This window comes from Nycticebus coucang, chromosome 6 (genome assembly GCF_027406575.1).
Source record: "Nycticebus coucang isolate mNycCou1 chromosome 6, mNycCou1.pri, whole genome shotgun sequence".
Lineage (NCBI taxonomy): Eukaryota > Metazoa > Chordata > Mammalia > Primates > Lorisidae > Nycticebus > Nycticebus coucang.
In genome coordinates, this window is record NC_069785.1 from 61,488,106 (window position 1) to 61,500,657 (window position 12,552).

The 12,552-nt window shown below is 43.9% G+C and overlaps 1 protein-coding gene across 4 annotated transcripts in view; it reads right to left on the reverse strand.

The window, feature by feature from the left end:
* Positions 1–12,552, reverse strand: part of MYO1E (myosin IE) — a 230,818-nt gene that overhangs the window by 112,333 nt on the left and 105,933 nt on the right. The gene's annotated exons all lie outside the window — the stretch shown is intronic.

Below are 12,552 nucleotides of genomic sequence, written 5' to 3' on the forward strand. Positions count from 1 at the left end.
ACTGGGTCTGTAGTGGGCCCCTGTAGTCCCAGCTACTTGGGAGGCTGAGGCAAGAGAATTGCTTAAGCCCAAGAGTTTGAGGTTGCTGTGACATCACAGCACTCTACCGGGGGCAACATAGTGAGACTCTGTCTCAAAATAAATAATAATAATAATGATAATCCTCATGCCTGTACTCCCAGCACTCTGGAGGCTGAGGCAAAACAATTGCCTGAGCTCATGATTTCGAGATTAGCCTGAGCTAGAGCAAGACCCTCTCTTAAAAAGTATCTGGACGGGGCGGCGCCTGTGGCTCAGTGAGTAGGGCGCCTGCCCCATATGCCGAGGGTGGTGGGTTCAAACCCAGCCCCGGCCAAGCTGCAACAAAAAAATAGCCGGGCGTTGTGGCAGGCGCCTGTAGTCCCAGCTGCTCGGGAGGCTGAGGCAAGAGAATCGCGTAAGCCCAAGAGTTAGAGGTTGCTATACCCGAGGGCGATACAGTGAGATTCTGTCTCTACGAAAAAAAAAAATATATATATATCTGGACATTGTGGCAGGCACTTGTAGTCCTAGCTACTTGGGAGGAGAGGAAGAGAATCTCTTGAGCCCAGAAGTCTGAGGTTACTGTGAGTTATGACACCATGGCACTCTACCAAGGGCGACAAAGTAAGAGTTTGTCTCAAAAAAAAAAAAAAAAATCCTGAAGTATATGCAATGACTAAAGGTATAAAATACAAAAACAAACAGCCATACCGAAACTGCTAAATATGTGATATAAATTCATCCTTTAATATATGTATTAAGGCAAGTGTGAACAAGACAAAGAGCTGCTATTTCTTGCCACTGCCAGACAAATGCCCAGTTAATTAATGCTGTCAAGCAGACAAAATTTTCACTTAGTCTGCCAAGAAAATGGCCCCATGGCAATGCTCATCATGGCCCAGCCTGATGCAATAGGAAAAACCCAATATTTAGTCTGAACACCAACTTTTAGCCCTAGCTCAGCTATTTATTAGGTCTAAAATTTCTTTTTAGTGTACTAGCAGATATTTTATACTGCTCTTTAACAGCTGAAAAATATTTTGAGGAGGGGAGCAGGCATGGTGGCTCACACTTTGTAATCTCAGTACTTTAGGAGGTCAAGGTAGTATGATCACTTGAGGCCCGGAGTTCAAGACCAGCTTGGGCAATATAGGGAGACCCTGTCTTTACAAAAAATTTAAAAATTAGCTAGGCTGGCCAGGCTCAGTGGTTTACATGTGTAATCCCAGCACTCTAGGAGGCTGAGGCAAGTGGATTGCCTGAACTCACAAGTTTGAGACCAGCCTGAGCAAGGGTGAGACCCCCATCTCAAAAAATAGCCAGGCGTTGTGGTGGGCATCTGTAGTCCTAGCTACTTGGGAGGCTGAGGCAAGAGGATCACTTGAGCCCGAGAGTTTGAGGCTACTGTGAGCTATGACACCACAGCATGCTAACGGGGGCAAAAAAGTGAGACTCTGTCTCAAAAAAAAAAATTAGCCAGCATGGTGGTGTGTGCCTGTAATCCCAGTACTTGGGAGGCTGAACTAGGATTGTTTGAGCTCAGGAGTTTGAGGTTGCAATGAGCTATGATCATGCCACTGCACTCGAGCCTGGGGAACAGAGTGAGACTCTGTCTCCAAAAAAAAAAAAAAAGTAAATGAAAATTATTGATGTATATTTTCTTATTACACTTTCTTTACATTTCCTTGAGGTGTTAATTAGCATTTTGCAGATGAAGTGACTAAAGTTTGCCAGAGGTCACACACCTTAGAGCAGAACGAAAAGTCCACCCTGTGACTTGCCCCGGAGATCTTTCCATTGCACCTCACAGCCACGAATGGTAACCTAACACCTGCTACTCAAAGCAGCACAGCAAAGTGGAAAGCCTGTAACATTGGATGCAGACAGCCCTGGCTTGCCACATTTCAAATGCAAGATGTTTAACAAGGGAGACTTTAACTCTTTTAAAAGATGGAGCTGGAACATATTCTTCTTAGCAAAGTATCTCAAGAATGGAAGAAAAAGTATACAATGTACTCAGCCCTACTATGAAACCAATTTATAAACAACCACACTTCCATATGAAAGCTATAACCCAACTACAGCCCAAGACGAAATGGAAAGAGGAGGAGGAAGGGAGAGGAAGAGGGAAAATAGGTGGAGGGAGGGTAATTGGTGGGACCACACCTATGGTGCATTTTATAAGGGTACATGTTAAATCTACTAAGTGTAGAATATAAATGTCTTAACACAATAACTAAAAAAATGTGATCAAGGCTATGTTAACCAGTTTCATGAAAGTATTTCAAATTGTATATAAAACCAGCACATTGGACCCCATAATTGCATTAATGTACATAGCTATGATTTAATAAAAAAAAAAAAAAGGTGTTTAACGAGTTTCATTACCTCTTTGAGACTCAGTTTCTTGAGCTGTAAAAGGGAAATAATAATAATAGCTAGTTTACCTGGTTGGCATGAAGATTAAAAAGGATGGATTTAAAAGGATACAAAAGAAGTACTCAAAGAGGGGTTGCTGTTACAATTATGGATAATACATCAATCAGGAAGCTTTCTCGAACAGTACTCCTTGACTGACAATAAAGGGATTTTAGCAGCCATGCAGAATAGAAGGTAATTTTTGCTGAGAACTTGGGAAACAGGGTAAATCTGGGCCCTTGGGGCTCAAATGCACAGCCAGAGGAAGCCTCTGGGCAGCCTCCTCCCCGCTTGAGCTGACAGGACGGGCCAGACAGACAGACTCAAGGCCAATGCTGCTGGGATAAACAAGAAATTGGGTATCCAACAGAAGCTCAGGAGGGTCTTGCAGAGTCCCAGTGCTAATGATAAAAGGTTCCTGAAATACATGAAAGACAGGAAGACAGAGTGGGAATCCTGAGACACCTGGCGGCGCCGAGGCAGAGACCACCGCAGAGACACAAACCAAATACTAGACATGTGGATTGCTTTCCTTTAATCTTTACTACTGCAAAACTCAGCAACACGCCTTCTGAGCATGGGTGAGGTGGCTCCCGCCAGTAATCCCAGCACTCTGGGAGGCTGAGGTGGGTGGTTAGCCTGAGGTCAGGAATTCAAAGCCAGCCTGAGCAAGAGCAAGACCCTGTCTACTAAACAGAAAACTAGCCAGGCCCTGCACTGCTGGGTGCCTGAAGTCCCACCTACTCAGGAGGCTGAGGCCAGAGGCTCGTCAAGCCCAAGAGTTTGAGGTTGCTGTGAGATTTGCCACCACAGCTCTACCCAGGGCAACAGAATGAGACTGTATCTCAAGATTAAAAAAAAAAAGTCTTTTGAAGCAGGTAGGTCAGAATTCTTAGCCGCAATAGTAACAATTGTCTCCTTTTCTTCATTGAAAATTTTCATAGTTAACTAGTCAGCAAATCCTATTGATGTGCCTTCAAAATAGCTCTCAAATGTCCTTATTAATTTTTGGAGCATATTTATTTAGCACCCATGTAGAATACAATCTGAAAAGACTTTGTAAATGGGCTCGGCACCTGTGGCTCAAGCGGCTAAGGCGCCAGCCACATACACCTAAGCTGGTGGGTTCGAATCCAGCCCGGACCCGCCAAACAACAATGACAGCTGCAGCCAAAAAGTAGCTAGGCATTGTGGTGGGTGCCTGTAGTCTCAGCTACTTGGGAAGTGGAGGCACGAGAATCGCTTGAGCCCAGGCGTTGGAGGTTGCTGTGAGCTGTGATGCCACTGCACTCTCTCTACCCAGGGTGACAGCTTGAGGCTCTGTCTCAAAAAAAAGGAAGACTTTGTAAATGGGCATTGTACATGTACATGAAGGACAGAATGCCCTACTCTCCAGAAGCAGGGTCTTGTTCTCTTGCCCATTGCAGTGGCATAGCTGTAGCTCACATAGCCTTGAACTCCTGGGCTCGAGTGATCCTCCTGCCTTGGCCTCCAGAATAGCTGGGACTATAGGCACATACCAGCATGCCTGGCTTGCTTATTTATGTGTTTGTTTAGTAGAGGCTATGTTGCCCAGGCTGGTCTCATACCTCTAACCTCAAACTATCCCCTGCCTCTGCCTTCCAAAGTGCTGGAATTACAAGCGTAAGCCACTGTGTCCAGGAAGAAATTCACTTTTGATGGCAGCCATAAAAATGCCACATAAATATTCTCCATGGCCCAGTAATTCTCCATAAAGGTCAGCTGGCAAAGGTTTCAGAAATGCCTCTGGCCACACTGCCAAGATCTTTCCTGGTGACGCAGAGATGGTAGAAAATGAGAGAAAAACTTGTCAGTTCTTCTCCTTTTACCACACCGTGATTATCCCATTAATCAGATTTGTAAAGATGTCTCTGTAGCTAAAGTACCACATGTAGGATAATATTTAGAAATAAACATACCCTACATCAAGCACACAAAGTGAACTCAGTGTGAGTTTAAAACAACTTACTATTCTTCTAAGCTACTGTTCTTTCGCATCGCCGCTCACGCAACAACCACATACGTGGTTCTCAGGTGCAAATCCAAATTCAGAATTTTGGAGAACAAAATAATGAGCTAAACAGACGTGGGTGCTCATTTACCAGGCTCACAGTGTCTACCAACCCTTCAGGCGCTCATCATCATTTTTTATGATGCTAATGTAGCTGTTAACTCCTTTGTTTTTCTGTTGGCACTGCCAGGGAGTCCACATTCTTTTGTCTATTTCTCCATTCACTCACAGGCATACTGAAAGCCACCTATCAGTTTCCTCGTTGCCCTTCTAACTCAGGCCCTCATCGCCACACTAAATTTCTGTAATGGCTCAAGCCCTTGCCTCTGTTCTACCACCGATTTATCATTGTGAACCAGCCTAGGGTAGTATTGTGTCCCTGCTCACAGACCTGCAGGTTTATCAGCCTGTCAAAGCAGGGGTCTACCGCTCAATCAGTCTCATCTCCCAAATAACAGGCCACAGGGAAGATGAAAAGAAGTGGAAGATGAAGTTCTTCCCACACACACACCCCCAGTAAGATAGAAAGTCAGGAATGGCCTTGGTATGGCCATTTGGGGGATAAATACAACTTCACCTCTTGGTAAGCAATTGAGGTTAATGTGTCAATAACATTGTGTTCTGTAAAATCAGTCTGTGGGCTGACGAACACACAATCATCAGCCTCCTGATGATGAGAGCAGAGAGCGTCACAGCTAACACTGCCAGGGGCGGTTGCTCAGGCCAGTAATCCTAGCACTCTGTGAGTCTGAGGTGGGAGGATAGCTCAGGCTCAGGAGTCAGCAACCAGCCTGAGCAAGAGAGACCCCCTATATCCACTAAAAATAGAAAAACTAAACAGGTGTCATGGCAGGTGCCTGTAGTCCTGGTGACTGAGGCAGGAGGATTGCTTGAGCCCAGGAGTTCGAGGTTGCTGAGAACTGTGATGATCCCACGGCATTCCACCCAGGGTGACACAGTAAGACTGTCTCAAAAAGAAACAAAAACAAAAAGATCATGCAAAAAGTTAGGCTTAAAGAAGCAAGCACCTGTAGGATTTTGGGTTGCGGGGGTATTTTATTCTAGGATCTCCATTAAATCCAGGACAACCCATTTCCTGGACCTCTGTCTGGTGGCAGCTGTTACATCACCACTAAAATGTGGGAAACTTGACACATAGGGAAGCCTCACTTGCCAGCAGGATCCAAAGCAAGTGTGTAAGGTTAGAAGTCAGACGGGATCAAGTTCAAATAGAGGCTCTGCCATTTCCCAGGTTTGGGATCTTCAATTCTCTTAAGCCTCATTTTCAGGATGAAACTTCAAGAAACAACAGGGCTGACAACCAGAGTGGTGAGAATTGAAAGAGATAAACTGTATGAAAAGCACCCAGCAGAGGGCAGGCATTCAGTCAGTAGGTCCTGTCAGGATGAACGGTACTAAAGGCAAGAAGAGGCGACCTAGAATCACAATTTCCAGAGTCTTTTCCCTGCTTCTTAACTAGAATAACTTGGGGAGCTTGAAAAAAGATATGATGCGCTGGGTTCACCACAAATCAGTTGAAACAGAGTCTCTGCAGGTGGATCCCAGATATCTGTATAATAATCTAATAAGGCAATTCGGGAATTGGAGATAGGTATCCCTCGAAAGTTAAGCTAGTGAGCACAAGGACTGGAAGGTGAAATTAGGATCTATGGAAGCCACTCAGTCTCCTAAGGGTAACTGGGCTCCTTCATGGACTATATTCCAGTGCAAATACTCAGCTGTCCACAGGGAGAATCCTCCCTACAATACAATGAACTAGGGCCTGAGTCATACTCAACTGTGAGTTTGGTTGGCATGAGTCCATCTACTTGAGGCTGATCAATGCCAACCTTTTTGACAAGTAAAGTTTATAGATGTGCAGAACTCGGGGCCCACCGTCAACAGACACCTCTGCTGGAGAAAGCAGCGCACCTCCTTTCTTTTTAAATTCAATTTGTTACACTGATTTCTCATCTAGAAATAGGTAGGGGCCAGTCCATCCTATCACTGTGTCCACTGCATAAGGAAATGTGTATAAGGTGGGGAGGAACCTGGAAATGCTGCTTTTATGGGCTGCTTTATGCCATCTAAAGTGTCACTTAGACAAAATCACACCAGGGAGATGAGGAGGCAGGAGTCTGAAAGAACACCATTGAAATTAGGTCATCCTTAGTTTTGTATTTCCTAATTAAACAATGCTAAAAATTCCTAGTCTTTCCAGCTACACCAGAATCCGAAGAAGTAGCCTTCTCTTCTAGCTCTCAAGAAAATGAGTTTTTTGTCTTTGTTTTTGAGACAGAGTCTCACTATCTTGCCCTTGGTAGAGTGCTGTGGCGTCACAGCTCACAGTAACCTCAAACTCTTGGGCTTAAGCAATTCTCTTGCCTCAGCCTCCCAACTAGCTGGGACTACAGGGGCCTGCCACAACGCCCGGTTACTTTCTTGTTGCAGTTGTCATTGCTTAGCAGGCCCAGGCTGGGTTTGAACCCACCAGCCCCAGTGTATGGGCTGGCTGCTTACCCAGCGAGCTATAGGTACTGAGACAAGAAAATGAGTTTTATTTGCTTTAATGCATTCACACCGCTGCTAGCAGATGGAGCACCCCGCCCCTCCAGTGTCAAGTATTTCCCTGGTTCCCTCCTCTCTAGCATCATTTGGAAGAAAGAGTTAGAACCAGAAAGGTGTCCAAGGTCAACACCCTGTCAGTTCACTCACATGTGAAGGCAAGAGCAGCGCTGCCCGGGGTCAGAGAGCAGGTGAGAGTGAACCACGGTGTGCCAGAAATTTCCATTTTATAGACCCAAAGCAGTCAAACTATAGCTCCGGTGTAAGAAAGAATTAACTCAAGAACCTTGGAATATCCTGCCTGATAGGACAATCTTTGTTTGCCTGGGGGCTTTGGCCACAGGACAGTCTAACAACATGACTTATTTAGAGGGCTTAGGAACACATTTCAAAACTTCAGAGGAACTGGAAACTGAAATAAGCCCAGCCCTCAAGAGCAGCTGGAGTCTGAAGGTGAACCATGCAGGCAGTAAGTGATTAAGCCCAGATCAAAACTCTGGGTACCAGAGGCACAGCTGGTGACCTTCCCTAGTTGGCACTGTCACATGTCACAGCTGGTAGAAGGTAACGTAATCCATGACTCCACAGGGACAGGACAACTGGAAGTTTCACATTTGGACCCTCCCAGGCCTTGCCCTATGTATCTCTTTTCTCTAGCTCTGATTTGTATCCAAATTTTGCTGCAATAAACTGGAATATAGGGCTTTGGTGAATTTTGTGAGTCATTCTAGTGAATTATTGAGCCCAAGGGTGTAGTGGAACCCCTGAACCTATAAGGGTGGCCTGGGGAGCCCTGAAATTGCAGCTGGTGTCTGAAGCGAGGACAGCTTGGGGAGGACGGTGCCCTTAACCTGCAGCGTGGCCCAACTCCAGATGGCTGGGTGGGAGAAGCTCCCCCTTCTCCTACTTCCTAAATCGGAGCCTTGGAGCAGGTCCTTGAAGTCTTTGCTACCCGCACAGCTGGAAAGAAGGATCCTGGAAGTGCACGTGTCCGGCAGTGACAGGGGGAGGGACATCTGTGGGTGGGAAAGACATGGGTACAAACCCAGAGGAGGGAAAGAGAGAAAGGAAAAAGGGCAAGGGACTTCAGCAGAAAACTCCTCCTCGACACTCTCATTAAATTCCAGTTAGGAAAGCAGTTCGCGCCGCCCCTTGGTGCCAAACAGAAACATTTCCTGTTAAACACCCAAATTCATCCTTACCCAAGTACTCCTCCCCACAAAATTTAACTTGCATCTAATCAAATAATTAGGTCACACTTTCAATTTATAAAAAGTCCAGTGATGGAATGGAGTAAGGAGAGTGAGACCCTCAGGGAACGGTCAGACTAATCTATGAGGTTATCTGCAGGAAAACGGGTCTGGTCACTTCAAAAAGTCAAGGTCACGGAAAAAAATGACGATAGAAGGGGAACTGTGGTAGGATAAAAATAAATTTAAGATTCATAACCAAACGCAATCAGTGCTCTTTGATTTTCATAAACTGCTAGGAAAGGACATGTTTGCAACAGTTAGAGAAATTTGAGTATGAACTGCTGGGTTTTAGATGATATTGAAAAATTACTATTAATTCTTTAGTTGTAATCATTGTTCTGGGACTAAATAAGAAAATGTTTTATTTTTTCTGAGATGCATGTGGAAGTATTTAGGGGTAAAATGTCACAAAGTCTATATTTACCTTGAAATACTTGAGATCTATGTTTACCTTAAAATCCTTCAGCATTCTTGTTCCCCTCCCCCCTTTTCTTTTGAGATAGAGTTTCATTATGTCGTTCTAGGTGCTGTGGCGCCACAGCTCATAGCAACCTCCAACTCCTGGGCTCACGCGATTCTCCTGCCTCAGCCTCCCAAGGAGCTGGGACTACAAGTGTCCGCCACAATGTCCAGCTATTTTTTTGTTGTAGTTGTCGTTGTTTAGCAGGCTGGGGCTGGGTTCAAATCTGCCAGCCGGGATGTATGTGGCCAGCGCCCTAACCACTGAACTACGGGCAATGAGCCTTGTTTTTTTTTTTGTTTTTTTTTTTTGTAGAGACAGAGTCTCACTTTATGGCCCTCGGGTAGAGTGCTGTGGCCTCACACAGCTCACAGCAACCTCCAACTCCTGGGCCCAAGTGATTATCTTGCCTCAGCCTCCCAAGCAGCTGGGACTACAGGTGCCCGCCACAACGCCCGGCTATTTTTTTGGTTGCAGTTTGGCCGGGGCTGGGTTTGAACCCTCCACCCTCGGTATATGGGGCCGGCGCCTTACTGACTGAGCCACAGGAGCTGCCCAATGAGCCTTGTTTTTACATTGTTGTCTGGGTAAGCATGTAAGTGATTTATACAAGTCTAAACAAAATTAAATTAAAAATTTTTATTTTATTTTATTTTTTATTTTTTTGAGACAGAGCCTCAAGCTATCACCCTAGGTAGAGTGCTGTGACATCACAGCTCACAGAAATCTCCAACTCCTGGGCTCAAGCGATTCTCCTGCCTCCGCCTCCCAAGCAGCTGGGACTACAGGCGCTTGCCACAACGCCTGGCTATTTTTTGGTTGCAGCCATCATTGTTGTTTGGCCGGCCTGGGCTGGATTGGAACCCACCAGCTCAGGTGTTATGTGGCTGCCGCCTTAGCCGCTTGATCCACAGGCACCGAGCCAAATTAAAAAATTCTAAACCACTAAAATACCGAATGAAATAAATGAACCCAAGTATGGCTCACTCAGGTTGACACATTAAAAACACAGAAAGGGATTATTTTAATTACCTCTTAGAACCCAGTACTTTGATTGTAAATATTATGTATTTGGACAGAAAGAATGACAAAGAAATTTTAAAACAAATTTAGTATTGTTACTAATAATACCGATAATATTATTTTAAACATTAACAAGATTACTTAATTGCTTTATCTATCTACAAAATACACACACAATGTAAAGCATATTAATGGCATCAGGAACCAAGATTTTCAGTAGTATGAAAAATGAGATATAAAATAAAATCAAAGAAATAAAAATCCTGCAATCTTAAAAATGAACTGGAAACCTCAGTATAAACTCATTTTATTCTTCTCTTTAAAAGATTCACTTTCCTGGCTCGGCACCTGTAGCTCAAGCAGCTAATGTCCCAGTCACATACACCAGAGCTGGTGGGTTCGAATCCAGCCTGCGCCTGCCAAACAATGACAACTACAACCAAAAAATAGATGGGCATTGTGGTGGGTGCCTGTAGTCCCAGCTGCTTGGGAGGCTGAGGCAAGAGAATCACTTAAGCCCAGGGTCTGAGGTTACTGTGAGCTGTACTGCCAGGGCACTCTACCCAGGGCAATAGCTTGAGGCTCTGTCTCAAAAAAAAAAAAATTCACTTTCCTTAGCTTTCTCCTCTCAAAAGAACTAGAAACACTGAAAACATGGGCCAGTGAGCATTCTTTAGTGCTGAGATGAGTGGTTTCTAAACACCATTTCCCATTAAAATGAATAAGGGCACCTTGGAAAAACAGCAGACTCCAGGTCTTGCACAGGGAAAGTGCAGGTGAACTTGGAATGCTCACAATGAAAGACAGAAGGTAACTATGAGACATGACTGGGGCGATGTCAAAACTGGTCAGCAGTAGGATCATTTTTGCCCCAAAACATATAACTGGAATGTCATTAAGTAGGGAAAATGTTTAAAATCCACTAATTTGGCATAATACTGAAAATAAAAACACAATACCTCGGGAGGTTGCTAGGGCAACAACATATTGCTTTGGGGAAACAGGTAAGTAAAGGCAAGGACTCAAGCATTTTCTCTAACTTTTCATATGGTTCGTATTTTAAAGTGACCAAATTAAAAGAACTCCAACTATTAATAATAAATGCAGAAGGAATAATAGAATAGAAAATAATTAAACAGACCAACAGGCATAGCATCACAAGGGAAGTATTTTTATCAAAAACTGAATCTGAATCTGATCAAGCTTGTAGAATTAGCTACCAATTCACAGAAAACACAGGAGACAGTGAAATACTTAAGCAACATAACAGGATACAATCAGCCAATGCCAAACCGTAAGAAGGTCAGCAGGTCATTCTTTCTTTCCTTCTTCCTTTCTCCCTCCCTCTCTCCCTCCCTTTCTTCCTCCCTCATTTCCTTCCTTCCTTCCTTCTTTTTTTAGACAGAGTTTTAGTACCCCTAAGGTAGAGTGCCGTCAACAATTCACAGCAACCTCAAACTCTTGGGCTTAAGCAATCCTCTTGCCTCAGCCTTCGAGTAGCTGGGACTACAGGCACCCGCCACAACACCTGGCTATCTTTTTAGAGACGAGGTCTCGCTCTGGCTCTGGCTGGTCTAGAACCTATGAGCTCGGGCTATCCACCTGTCTCGGCCTCCCAGAGCACTAGGATTACAGGAGTGAGACACCGAGCTCGGCTCACCTTTTTCTTTAACAAATACATGCCAAGAAAACAAAAGCAAAGGAGAATTGTTAACAAATGAGAGACTTAGGAGCCAGAGCAACAGGTGCAATGTAGGGGCCTTGTTTGGATCCTAAATAAATACGAACCAACCAAAAAACCAAACCAAACAAAAAACCATGGTCAGAAAGATGAACAAATTATAAAAAGGAATTTATAAGCTAGTCATGGAACTGGAATACTGATAATATTAGATGACATAAAAGAACTCACTTTTATAGACTGATAAAAATCTCTTAGAGGTACATACTCAATATTGACACATAAAGGAATTTGCTATCTAGGATTTATTTGCTTTAAATAATCAAGTGGGGCAGGAAGGGAAGATCCAATAAAACAGGACTGGCCGTATGTTGATAATGGTACAAAACGGCTGACAGATACACAGGGACATACTATACGACCCTTTCTTAATTTTGTGTTGTTTGTAAATATCCATAATAAAAAACTTTCCCCCAGGGCGGCGCCTGTGGCTCAACGGAGTAGGGCACCAGCCTCATATGCCGGAGGTGGTGGGTTCAAAGCCAGCCCTGGCCAAAAAATAAAAAAAATAAAAAACTTTTCCCCAAAATGCTTCAGATAAAAAAAATTAACGAAAAAAGACAAACACAAATATATAGGACGAAATGTTAACCGTCAACCTCTAAGTGATGAGAATAGGAAGACCCTACTTTCTGTGTATTTGAAAATGTTCGCAAAAGAAAGCAGAATTTTAAAAACTCTTAAACCAACCAATTCTCAGAGCCAGGTCAGTTTAGAGAGATTATGAAACATAGATACCAAAACCTAATGCTAGTATTTACCAGTGATGTCCTCAAAAATTCAAAGCAAATGACAAAGTACAATAAGAAAATTTAAAAATGAACTACTAAATTATGGGACCTGAAGAAAAGGACTCCAGTTGACAAAACAGTGAAACATGCTTATTTCACTTACGACATAAAGGATCTCTGATTCAGAGTAAAGCCACAGTACAATCAAATGGGAGGGGAGATGTTTTATGATTTTCATCTAGGGCCAGGGTGGTGCAACTTGACCTCAATGATAACAGACAGGTCTGGCTGGCACCACGTGCCTTAAG